General features: G+C 36.6%; 1 long non-coding RNA gene across 8 annotated transcripts; it reads right to left on the reverse strand.

Annotated features, from left to right (window-relative positions):
- Nucleotides 1–607: 607 nt before the first annotated feature.
- LOC145052663 (uncharacterized) lies at nt 608–3,202 on the reverse strand. 8 transcript variants are annotated; one of them, XR_013684131.1, is made up of 6 exons: nt 2,958–3,202; nt 2,672–2,775; nt 2,146–2,302; nt 1,933–2,059; nt 1,475–1,504; nt 608–1,151 (listed from the first exon to the last, which is right to left on the reverse strand). It is a non-coding gene; the product is annotated as an uncharacterized LOC145052663 (long non-coding RNA). The 8 variants fall into 8 exon arrangements; XR_013684128.1 differs by having other exon boundaries at nt 2,379–2,775; XR_013684127.1 differs by having other exon boundaries at nt 2,379–2,875.
- Nucleotides 3,203–14,059: the final 10,857 nt, after the last annotated feature.

The raw sequence follows: 14,059 nt of genomic DNA on the forward strand, positions 1-14,059 counted from the left end.
AGGTAGTGTACCTAGTCAGATTATAGTATAGCTTGGGTAAGTAGGGTGTCGATCACAGGGAACGGTGTTGCTAATTAATCTTATTGCTATCAAATTAATCTAATTATTAACAAGTTTAAAAAGGGTTTTTTTTTTCTGATTTTACAAGATAAGACTAACTTAACTCAAATTCAATCAATAATTAAAAATACTCTTATCTAGTTCGAATCCACTTCGTCCTTATGGCTAGCTAATAATTATGGATTATCAAGTTGGTTGCTATTATATTAGTAATTTAAGTACCAATAATTAATTAATTCATGTAAAACTATGTATAGTCACAACAATTAAACACAAAACCAATTATGTTTATGAATATGCTATGTAAGATTTATTATGCAAACACAATTATGGTCATAATCTATATTCTCTAGCACAGCTAAATTAATTACTTAAATTACTAACGAAGATTTTGGTTGATCCTACCTCTAGCAATTCAATGTTCACTAAATTACTAGGTTTTCAAGTTCATGTAGTTAACGATCACTAAGCTACACAAAACATGAATTCAAGCAACTAAAGCAACAAACATAAGCATGCTAGGTAACAATAAATCAAACACAACCAATTCACCAACTAAATATATCCATATAAAATTAAGCTATTCATAAGTTAGAAGCTTCATCTAGCTAGACAAGAGTAGCTAGATTTAGCTGCTCATAATAGTAACTAACACATAAACACAACTCAAATAAGAAAACATGTTTATGAACATCAAACAAGCAAACTAATTATGGACGTTCATTCTTTTAGTGTTGAAAACCTTTTTCCAGAACCTTTCTTCTGCTAAAAATTGCCTTCTGGAACCTCTTTCTTCCTCCAAAAGTTCTCTAAGTCGTAATGGAGAAGAATATTTATACATTCTAATAATTCAAATCTCACGTCGTGGGAAATAAGGTCTCACGTCGTGAGTTCGGATATATCCGTGTTGTGCAAGGAATCCTCCTCCCGAGCACTTATCTTCTAGGAACCTCCACTCACGTCGTGAGTTATCAAATACTCATGTCATGAGCACGTATTTTTACTGATTTTTCATTCTTTTTTTCTTCGCGCCTCCAAAGTTCCATGTCGTGTCAATTTCAGTCCCTATCTTCAAAAATGCTCCCATTTGGCTTTAAAATATAATTTTTGCTTATAAGTACCATTATTCTATGAAAATAACCAAAATATTAATAAAAATGTAGATCAATATTGCCTAGAAATATGTATAAATATGGCGATATCATTAGTACATTCTTCATGAACCCTTATCTTTTTCTTGAGATGGTTGGCTAACGACAACATGCATAGTAGTAACTCATAAGACCAAGTGGAAATAGAAAATTTTAGAAAATGTAAATAAAGAAGAGTTAGTGGCTTCAAAGATTAAAATAATACTATAATAACCACTAAAAATAAAATGTAGGTAAAGAGTAGGTGACAAAGTTATGACTACTTGTACAATTGCAAGAAGCTGATGCAAAATCTGGAAAATGATGTTAAAAATAAAAAGTTAAATAATGGATTCTTAGCATAACAAATAAAGAAAATGATACTTATAACCAGAAATTAATTACTAACCAGAAGAAAAGCACCAATTTTACTGCTAAATATGAGAAGTAGGCTTCCAATATGTTAGACAGTTCTAGTCTATCAAATCAGACTACCATATAAAATATCATAATAAGTCTTTCTTTATATAATGTGCTCAAACTTATTTGAAAGAATAAATTATAAAATACATGGGTGACAGGCTAATCGGGTTCCAGAACAATCATGAATGCACTCATAAGGGCTGAATTTGAAACCTTGGTATGTTAAAATGTGAAACATATCGGTTTCATAGTATTCTAACAAACAACATTTAATATTGAAGTGTAACATATATATAGTAATGTTGTAAAAAGAACATACATGTATCTCCTCAAAGATATCCACCCATGTGATATTCTTCTCCAGCCAAAAAAAATGTTTGATGTTACTTTTTTGAATGCAAAAGACAAAATATGGAACAAACTTATGAGTTTTCTTCAATTGTTGCCTGCCACATTGCAATTCAGATTTGTAAAATTATGTTCCATATGGTGCAAATCTATTCCACAACAAAATTAAAAAGCCTGCATTTACCTTTTTACACGATTTTCACAGCAAAATGGCCAAGATGCTCTCTTCATCCTGTTGAACTAATGCTTTAGAGGTCCTAAGGCGAAGATGCTCTCTTCATCCTATTTCCAGCTCTTCATGCTACCTCCTTCCTCATGATGCTTTCTTACTTCCCCTGTCTCTAATGTGTAAAAATCGAAACATTAAAATTGATTAAGAGAGAAGGCAGAAGATTGAAAGTAAATAATATCAAAAACCTTTAGGATTTCCTTCAACAACTTTTCGTCTAGTGCCCAAAACCTCTCAGTGAGGTTGGAAATGAGTTTTTTTCAAAAAGCCATGAAACCGCGTTAGTAGGAGAGGCGAACTTTCAGAAGAATTAAGAAATCGCTCACCACCGAGTAACGAAACTTAGATTGACATCCCCAAATCTTTATGATACAACCCAGGTAACAATTTCTTTTTTTTCCCTTTAAATTTCCCAAAATTTACAAAAAAACAGGAAAAAAGACATGGATAAAAGAAGAGAATAAAAAAATCCGAAACTAACCTTGATGAAATTGAAGAAATTGAGGTGTACATGAACTAATAGGGACTTAGAGTAGTCGTAGGATAGCAAAACCATTGATGGAATCATTTGTTCTATCCAGAAAGCTGGAAGATGGAACCATAAGATAAAAGATGGAGAAAAGCAGTGGACGGTGAAGAGTGAATCCGACAAACAGAGCCTCGATTTCACTCCCTTCTCCGTTTACTGACTTCGTAACATCAATTTCAAAGAAAACTGAGATATATCGGCCATCATATATGTTAAGAAGACCGATAGCCCTACTTACCTCTACCGAAGATATTGGAAGAAGGAGGTAAAACGGTGTGCAGTCAATGGCAGTAGGAGGATAGGGTGGAGAAGCAGTAATATGAACAATCGATTGGGTCATCCTTCAAAATTGAAGTGTAATCAGATGAGAGGATCGAAGATATATGGGTGAGAAGTAAAGCAAATAGGGAATCGGCGATGTGTGAGCCGAACTCCGTTTCTTTCAATTTTAGTAACTTGAAGAGGCGGTGGAGCATTATGTGAAAATTCACGATGGTTCTAGATACAAATAGGATACAGAGGGATGTAGAATAAAAAAGAATGAAACTGTAAGGGCTAAAGTGGTAATCCTAAAAATTGTATGGCCAATGGCTAAAATATTAAAAATAAGTGATCAATTCTACCAAAAACTTAGGAACTTAACTGTTCCTACTTGACACATTTTTAATATATATATATATATATATATATATATATATATATATATATATATATATATATATATATATATATATATATATATATATATATTGTAACATCCTGGAATTTCAAAGGTTCACTAAAGGGAAAAAGTGTAATTTTAAAGAAGGAACTCGACGAGTAGGCACGCTTACTCGCCAAGTCGGAGCGGGATTCTGTCGCGAATTAAGTGATCAAATCGCCGAGTCGGAAGCTTGGACTCGATGAGTTGGTGCTGAAGGGAGAAAATCCTAATCCCGGGGGTTGTGCCCTATATAAAGTGTGTTATGTCCCTTCCTCAGCCTGCATATCATCCTTGAGAGCCTGTAAACCCTAGATTTCGTGTGAGCTTCCATTGTTTAAGAGATTTGAGCTTTGGAGGAGGGATTTTGGGAAGAGAACTTGAAGACCAAGAGATTAGCATCAAAGGAGTGGTGTAGATCCGGGATCTACTTCAGTTGGAGCATATATTGGTGGTAATTATCTGTTGCTTGGGCTCTTTTGCATCTAGATTCATCATTTCTTGAGATTTGGGGCATTTTTAGTATGGTTGAGAGTCATTTCAGGTTTGGAGGTTAGATCTGAGGTTGCTACCTCAGATCTAGACTGGAGATGGTCCTAAATGTCATAAAGTTTCAGTCTTTGAGTTGTTGGTGAAGCCCTTTTGTCATAAACCCTAGCCATAATGTGTTTTGGGCCTATATCTCTTTGCTTTCACGTAAAGTTTGCAACTTTAGGTGAGAGGCATGCTCTAGAAGAGTGGATCTACAGTTTGGAGCCCCTACATGGCTCGAAAAGCCTCTGAATGGATTGAGAACTGGAGATACTCGGCGAGTCACATTGGTGTACTCGACGAGTTGTATGAATATGTGCATGGATTCGGCGAGTTGGAAGAACAACCTGGCTAGTCTGTTGAAGATTTCCTTGGACTCGGCGAGTCTGGTCGTAGAACCCCAACCTCTTTTGGGTTAAGCCTTGAATCAGTGAGTCGGGAGGTGACTCTGTGAGTTGAGCTGGATGGGACTCGGAGACCGTTGGACTCGACGAGTCGACGGGTCGTGTGACAACCTGATATTTCAAGACAATACGATGGAACGCAAGTCAAATTTAGGTCAAAATTTAACTTTCCAAAAATCTTATTTGGGTTAAATAAAGTAGTAGAAATCGTATCAAGGTTTTCATACATATAAAGAACCCAAAAATCCGAGTTATAACGAAGAAGTTATGACCAACCGAAGATTCTCGGCAAAACCAGCAATACTGATAGACGTAAAATACGAAGTTTCAATACAATAGTTTTTAGCATTAGGTATCTAAATAAAAGTTTTAGATATCATTAAACCGTAAACGTACATAATAAGAACGTCGAAATCTGACTTCGTATGAGGAAGTTGTGATTTATCTAAGTTACAGATATAACAGTAGACAGCTAAAAACTCAAAATAGAGATCGAGAGACTTTTAGCCGACACAATCTAAATGAGAATTGAAGGGCTCAACAATACTAGCATAACGGTAAAAACTCTGACGAAAACGGACGTCGGATAAAGAAGTTATGAATTTTTGAAGAAATTCCTTAATCACATCATTTTAATAAATAAAATAATAAAAATAATTTCATAATTTGCCAACAGAATCTAAACGAAAGTTGTAGATCTTAGTCTCACCTACGCGTGGATATAAAGAACGTCGAAAACGGAGTTCATATGAAGGAGATATGAATTTTAGAAGTTTATTTAAAATAAATATAAATTTAAATATAAATTCTTGGTAATTTCCGAAGAGGAGTCAGCAGATAGGACCGGAGCCCTGCGTACCCTCGTACGCCCCGCGTACTCGAGTCAAGGGCCTCGGATCTTCCACGTCACCCCTACTCCTCTATGCTCTCCCATCCGAAATACGTAAGCGATGACGACCCAGTACGCGCTGCGTACCCTCGTACGCCCAACGTACCGAGGCGATTCAGCACCCCTATAAAAGGGATGCGAGGGTTTCTGAAAAACTTGCTCATTTCTTCTCTTTTCTCTTACGTTTTGCCTCGTTTTTCGTGCCCGTTCAAACCTGAAGCCCTGGTCATTTTGCTCAAGTCCCGAAGGTCGATTTTACTCCCGAGATTCTCGAGAATCCCGAGAAAAATCCGTTTCCCGAGACGAAACTCTGCCCGGTTTTCCATCTCGCTTTCTTCAATCAATCAAGTGAGTTTATACCCCCATAATCCACACTTTTACATGTTTTATAAACGTTTTTATAAGCTTTTAAGGGGGAGAATACAAGTAAAACACACGATGATTATCGTATGTTATATAAAGTTTGATTTTACACTGTTTATCAACGGAATCGCATGTGATTTATAACTATTATAAGGAAGCTTTCATATGCAAAAATGTATCACGATAACATCATATCTTTTGAAATGAAAAGTGTTGTTATTATTGTATAAATCAAACACACTGCTTATACCGTATATATATATGTGTCCATCTTAGGCACTACAAAAATTATACCTTTCATAACAAGCGAGCATTTCACTAGGGATTATTATACAAACGAGACGCACTTTTACAAAACAATAATAAGTATAGTTTTGTGAGAACATCACGAACTTTTATATACTAGAAATACTATTGCAAGGAGATACATTCATATACAAGAATAAACGAATATTTTCCTAAATACTTCAAATAGTTTTCACAAACGTTTTTACATGTTGAAACACTTTTAGAAACTATCTTACAAATGGTATGTTTCCTTTTCGAATCTGTTATAGTTGTGCTTCAAACAAAGGTTTTCTCACATTTAAATTGTCTTGTCAAACGGTTTTCGAATCGATTTATAAACTGACATCAAGTCATAAATTCTTATTAAACTTTTCAAAGGTTTTACAAAACTTCTTTCATGTTTTTATATTATAAAATGCATGCCTCTATATGTATAGTTATATAAGAAATGTTTAAAATACTTAAGAAGGCTCTCCATCCTGTTTCCTTTTCCTCGATTTGGATGTGGTCTGGTGGGATATCGGGTACTCTTCCGAAGGTCGTTTAAATATTAGTTATATATCATGTGTACATATATGGTCATAAATGTTCCATCAGTTAATTCAGTTCCGATACTCTTGGGTAACAAGGGTGTATAAACCTACTTGGACACTCATCAATTACATTCTAGTAAACTATTATAGGAATAGTTTAGGGTATACAAAACATTATCTCTAATACAAGAAATTACACCAGAGTCAGTTCATTCATGAGTCTAGACTACATGCTATATGAAAGGATACTCTTACAGAGTTTCCGCTTACATGAATACGTGTACATAGATATGCTTAGCTGAGTACATTTACATAGATCATATATGACGAGTTACTACTACATATTATATGTGTAGATACTGTTATATAGATCACCTTCTTATGTTTACCTTGTGATGCAATCACATAATCGACGAGATGAATTGGACTTTACATCCTAGTACCAAAGGATACCTTAAGGGACTAACCATTCCTATAGCCACTGTTAGCTACAGAGGATGATGACATATCTACGGATGTCTACGGTTGATCAGTTTACGGTGAGTTTCCACGCCGTGTGTATCTTTACTTAAGGGACTAACTATTCCTAAACCCAGCTGTTAGCAACAGAGGTAAATGCACATCTACGGATGTCTACGATTGATCAGTTTACGGCAAGTTTCCACGCCGTATGTATCTTAGTACCAAAGGATACAACATAAGTTATTATATTATTACTTTTAGAGTTTTACAATAGTAGTTAAACAGGGAAAAACCGTCACATTTTCAAGAGATGCGTACTTTCAAAACCGTCAGGTCTTAGTAAAAGAATACTTTCAAAACATTCGGGTCTTGGTAGAAGACTACTTTTATACTAGTAGGAAATATGGGATTTTCTAGAGTTTTCATACTTATACTAAATGTTTCATAAATCATTCACCAGTCTTTCATATCAACTAATCAAAGCAATGACATTAAATACTTATGAACTCACCAGCTTAAATGCTGACCTACACTTTCAAAATAACTTGTATTCTCAGGTTACAAATAGACAGGTGCCGATGCAAGGTTTAGAGAAGATGGAGCAGTCAAGACTCGTCTTTTATTTTGATAAGTTATCTTGTTGTCTTGTACTATGAAAGAAAACAATTGTAACTAAAATTATACTATTAATGCAATGGATGATGTTGTTTCTTGTTTACTACTTTACATTTGTTGTGATGCATACATGACGTCCTCCGCCCCAGAACGTTTCCGCCGTTCTCGGTTTTAGGGTGTGACAGATTGGTATCAGAGCATTGTTTATAGTGAATTGAGTATATCAACCCATAAAAGATATACTAACTATAAATACAATGGGATTAATAAAATACTCCGATTTAGAGTTTATACTTTAAATAATAAAATATTTAAGTAAGTATACGTGCCTGCATTCATACTAAAATCAGTGTCACTAGGACAGTACAAAAGAATTACGATTGTTGGGCAACACAAGTGGGCTTAGAGACATATGGTCAAAACTGGGAAGATATAGCCTGATCACCTATATTATCTGAGGGTTGACTAGCATGTGCCTAAGTTTAATTGGGTGGTTGCAACAATGCTAAAATCTTACCAACCCTACCACAATGAGAGCAATAGAACATAACATTAAAATTAAAATACTATAGGAGTATTTGGTGTTACTATAAGTACTTTATACTTGAGAACTAAAACGGGATCTTCATCACTAAGTTGATAGTTGCTAAGTGGATACACTAAGGCTATATGTAATTAGGATGTTATAGACTTAGAATCTGTGAAAATTTTACTTCACCCCTATTTTGTGTGAATACGGAGTTAAGGTCACTTATTCGAAGGTCTATCCTGTTAAATTACACATAGCTGGTATGCACTTCACAAATAGCGATGTAACTAATGAAGGTTTTCTAAATAATTATCTAGATAGTTCGTCTAATAATTATTCTCTTACCCTTAAATTCTCACATAGAAAACATAGCTGGACTCCATCTCCACGGCAACCAATATCTTTTGAACGAAGTCATAGCTGGTTGGTTTGGAGAAGAACCAGAGAATGATCATCCTATCCCTTTGAATGATCATCATGATGAAAACCTTTCAGATGATGCTAATTTCGAACCAGAGGTTGAGAACCTACCCCGAGCAACTCCATTTCCAATTCCTAACCCTTGTCCGACTTTTCAAGGCCCGACGCCTGAGTCGGTAGAATGCTTGAAAACATGGAGCCAAGGACAAGATCAGCCCATGCCATTTATTGGCGACCGAAACTCTTACGACCTGAGCAATGGGGGCTCAGCACGCAGAATCTTGCCAATCTTGGTCCGCAGAGTGCCCCGAAATGAGATTCAAGGCAGGACAGCCCTACATCAGATTGCCGAAGTTGTCGCCGATGCAAGAATGCATACCCTCCGCACCATTCATCTAGAAGATGCTCACGAGAGATCAGAAAGAAACAATGAGAAACTGCTGCAAGCACTAGCTGAAAACCCGAGCCAAAGTCATAGAGCTCCAAGTACGCCAGGGAGTGTACGAGAGATACCTGCTTGCTATGGAACGTCAACTAACCGAACTAAGGGTTCACCGTGAGAGTGACTGTCGCCAGTAAGAGATACCTTACTTCCTTCTTTGTTTTAAAGAACCGTGTTTCTGTCTATGTTCTGTGTAGTACTTTCTATGTGACTACCTTGTACTGTAAGTACTTTTGGTTAGGTCTTTATGATGACAAGAGCTGTCTCCTATGGATATGATGTAAGGCCTTTTACAAGGTCATTTTCCAAAACTTTTACGTCATAAATATCAAAGGTATTGACAGTCGGCTAACTTCTGTGTCATTCTTTGTTCAAGTACTCTTATCATACTTTCATTGGAATCTATCTGATTCGTGCTTTAGTCAAGTCATTTGACCATAGTAATTTAACTCCGGAAAAATTTCCAAGTCTCTTTTAATGGGTGGATCATGTTATTCACCAACCAACGATACCTCAGCTTGAACGACAAGCGTCTTGAGGCCATTCTATGAACTTACTTCCACTCATTACTAGGACTACATCCTAGGGATGTAGGTCAACCCTTCATAAACACACTTCCACTCAGTACTAGGACTGCATCATAGGGATGTAGGTCAAATTTCCGCAAACATACTTCCAAACTGTACCCGGACTGCATCATAGGGATGTAGGTCAAACTTTCGAGAATATAATTTTACTCTTTACTTGAACAATCGAAGTACACCTAGGGTCAACCAGAATCGCTCACAAATTTATTTCCTCTCCGTGAAACAGAATCATGTCGTCATCCGGAAACAATCAGCCGAGCAATGAAACCCCTATCCTCCATATCGATGCTTCTACATTTCAAGCTGCAGTAGCAGCTGCTGTGACAACTTTCCTTACACACATCAACTCAGGCAACGCAACCAAGGCTGAAAAAGGAACCATGAGTTCCGATGGTAGTACCAAACCGAGAAACCAAAAAATGGCAACAGTCATGGAATTGCGAAGCCTAAAGACCGAAAGGAAGAGACGATATCGTAAAGTCCTAAGGAATCGTAAGAGAGCCCAAGGACTTGCCATGCCACAGCCACTAGTGGCAACTCCGGCAGGACGCTTTAGGAAGCAATTTCCAAGGTGGAGTAATGAAGAAGGCACTCGTGTCCACATAACACTGGCTAAGCACTGCAATCCCGTCACCAATGCAAGTACTAGCCAGTCATGCCACCAATGCGGTGAAATAGGGCACTTCAAGAAGGATTGCACTATAGCAAAGAACTTTGGCGCAGATGGGAAGATTCTCAGGATCACAGCTTCAGGAGAGTCTACTCCGGAACCCTTGTTAATGTAACTTAGGCGTGTCATTGTAACAGACTTTTAAACCATCCAAAACTAGTGCAACCAGAGTCTTATCTTTTGCGGGATCCCGTCGGTATAGGGATGCTCGTGTTGCGTATACTTGCCTTTCGAAGCATACCTTATTCGCAGCAATAGTCTTGTAGAAGTCTAAAGTACTGTAACTCTGTTGATGGTTGCATGATTGTGTTTTGTCTGTAAACATCTTTTGTTCAAATCTAATGTCTTTAAGTTTCCTTATGATTCCGACATTATCATACCACTTGATTCAATTCTATCCTCACAAAAGCAGCTTCATACGTACATCTCTTCCTCCGAAATCGTCTTTCTAGCAAAACCGTCATTCCGGAACAACAAAGTACTCGTACATAGAGCACCTCATGTTTCTCATCCTTTCCGAAGAAAAACTCAGCAAACCGCCCCGAAGTACCACTCGTGCAGTACGTCAAGTTCAATCCAAAGACCCACAGTTTCAAGCTTATTTATATAGGACTCGTATACCCGAGACTGTAATTGGTGAACCTAGTATGGTTTCTACTATGAACTTCAGGACGGAGACTGCCCAAGACTACAAGTGATCGTGCTGCCATGCAAATAAACTTAGAAGCCCAACGCAAGCCCTTTCTGTCGATTGGGACGAGAAAGGCAAATAGAACAAAAGTACCTATCCTTTTTCCTTAATTCATGAGTATTCATAATTTATTTTAGATCTTCACGACATCTAATCAACCACAAGATTCTGATTTCATAATCAGTATGAATTGGTTTGTTCTTATACAAGAAGAAAGGTCACTGCCTATACCTCGAGACAGCTTAAGACGTAGGAAGTTAACTATACAACACATAATCTTGAGTCAGGGACAGCGGTAATTGTTTGGAAGATCTGGAGGCACTACTTGTAGGATACAAGATGTACTATTCTCTCAGTCAACAAAAATATTCAACATACGTTCGACCAAGAAGAGTTGTCATGCCAGTGAAGTCAAACGAAAGAAGCAAAGTCGTGTCCTAATAGTGAAAGGTCCGCTGGAATGCCAAGCGAGGGACCAAGTTCACTTAAGAACACGAGAAGCAAATAAAACTTCTATCCGTAGCATGTTTACCAATTCGGTTTAAACTCTAATTTCGGGACGAAATTCCCTCTAACGGGGGGATGATGTGACAACCCGATATTTCAAGACAATACGATGGAACGCAAGTCAAATTTAGGTCAAAATTTAACTTTCCAAAAATCTTATTTGGGTTAAATAAAGTAGTAGAAATCGTATCAAGGTTTTCATACATATAAAGAACCCAAAAATCCGAGTTATAACGAAGAAGTTATGACCAACCGAAGATTCTCGGCAAAACCGGCAATACTGATAGACGTAAAATACAAAGTTTCAATACAATAGTTTTTAGCCTTAGGTATCTAAATAAAATTTTTAGATATCATTAAACCGTAAACGTACATAATAAGAACGTCCAAATCTGACTTCGTATGAGGAAGTTGTGATTTATCTAAGTTACATATATAACAGTAGACAGCTAAAAACTCGAAATAGAGACCGAGAGACTTTTAGCCGACACAATCTAAATGAGAATCGAAGGGCTCAACAATACTAGCGCAACGGTAAAAAGTCTGACGAAAACGGACGTCGGATAAAGAAGTTATGAATTTTTGAAGAAATTCCTTAATCACGTCATTTTAATAAATAAATAATAAAAATAATTTCATAATTTGCCAACGGAATCTAAACGAAAGTTGTAGATCTTAGTCTCACCTACGCGTGGATATAAAGAACGTCGAAAACGGAGTTCGTATGAAGGAGATATGAATTTTAGAAGTTTATTTAAAATAAATATAAATTTAAATATAAATTCTTCGTAATATCCGAAGAGGAGTCAGCAGATAGGACCGGAGTACGCCCTGCGTACCATCGTACGCCCCGCGTACTCGAGTCAAGGGCCTCGGATCATCCACGTCGCCCCTACTCCTCTATGCTCTCCCATTCGAAATACGTAAGCGATGACGACCCAGTACGCGCTGCGTACCCTCGTACGCCCAGCGTACTGAGGCGATTCAGCACCCCTATAAAAGGGATGCGAGGGTTTCTGAAAAACTTGCTCATTTCTTCTCTTTTCTCTTATGTTTTGTCTCGTTTTCCGTGCCCGTTCAAACCCGAAGCCCTGGTCATTTTGCTCAAGTCCCGAAGGTCGATTTTACTCCCGAGATTCTCGAGAATCCCGAGAAAAATCCGTTTCCCGAGACGAAACTCTGCCTGGTTTTCCATCTCGCTTTCTTCAATCAATCAAGTGAGTTCATACCCCTATAATCCACACTTTTACATGTTTTATAAATGTTTTTATAAGCTTTTAAGGGGGAGAATACAAGTAAAACACACGATGATTATCGTATGTTATATAAAGTTTGATTTTACACTGTTTATCAACGGAATCGCATGTGATTTATAACTATTATAAGGAAGCTTTCATATGCAAAAATATATCACGATAACATCATATCTTTTGAAATGAAAAGTGTTGTTATTATTGTATAAATCAAACACACTGCTTATACCATATATATATGTGTCCATCTTAGGCACTACAAAAATTATACCTTTCATAACAAGCGAGCATTTCACTAGGGATTATTATACAAACGAGACGCACTTTTACAAAACAATAATAAGTATAGTTTTGTGAGAACATCACAAACTTTTATATACTAGAAATACTATTGCAAGGAGATACATTCATATACAAGAATAAACGAATATTTTCATAAATACTTCAAATAGTTTTCACAAACGTTTTTACATGTTGAAACACTTTTAGAAACTATCTTACAAATGGTATGTTTCCTTTTCGAATCTGTTATAGTTGTGCTTCAAACAAAGGTTTTCTCACATTTAAATTGTCTTGTCAAACGGTTTTCGAATCGATTTATAAACTGACATCAAGTCATAAATTCTTATTAAACATTTTCAAAGGTTTTACAAAACTTCTTTTATGTTTTTATATTATAAAATGCATGCCTCTATATGTATAGTTATATAAGAAATGTTTAAAATACTTAGGAAGGCTATCCACCCTGTTTCCTTTTCCTCGATTTGGATGTGGTCTGGTGGGATATCGGGTACTCTTCCGAAGGTCGTTTAAATATTAGTTATATGTCATGTGTACATATATGGTCATAAATGTTCCATTAGTTAATTCAGTTCCGATACTCTTGGGTAACAAGGGTGTATAAACCTACTTGGACACTCATCAATTACATTCTAGTAAACTATTACAGGAATAGTTTAGGGTATACAAAACATTATCTCTATTACAAGAAATTACACCAGAGTCAGTTCATTCATGAGTCTAGACTACATGCTATATGAAAGGATACTCTTACAGAGTTTCCGCTTACATGAATACGTGTACATAGATATGCTTAGCTGAGTACATTTACATAGATCATATATGACAAGTTACTACTACATATGATATGTGTAGATACTGTTATATAGATCACCTTCTTATCTTTACCTTGTGATGCAATCACATAATCGACAAGATGCATTGGACTTTACATCCTAGTACCAAAGGATACCTTGAGGGACTAAACATTGCTATAGCCACTGTTAGCTACAGAGGATGATGACATATCTACGGATGTCTACGGTTGATCAGTTTACGGCGAGTTTCCACGCCATGTGTATCTTTACTTAAGGGACTAACTATTCCTAAACCCAGCTGTTAGCAACAGAGGTAAATGCACATCTACGGATGTCTACGGTTGATCAGTTTACGACGA

This window comes from Lactuca serriola, chromosome 5, assembly GCF_051521515.1.
Source record: "Lactuca serriola cultivar US96UC23 chromosome 5, Lser_US96UC23_V15, whole genome shotgun sequence".
Taxonomy (NCBI): domain Eukaryota; kingdom Viridiplantae; phylum Streptophyta; class Magnoliopsida; order Asterales; family Asteraceae; genus Lactuca; species Lactuca serriola.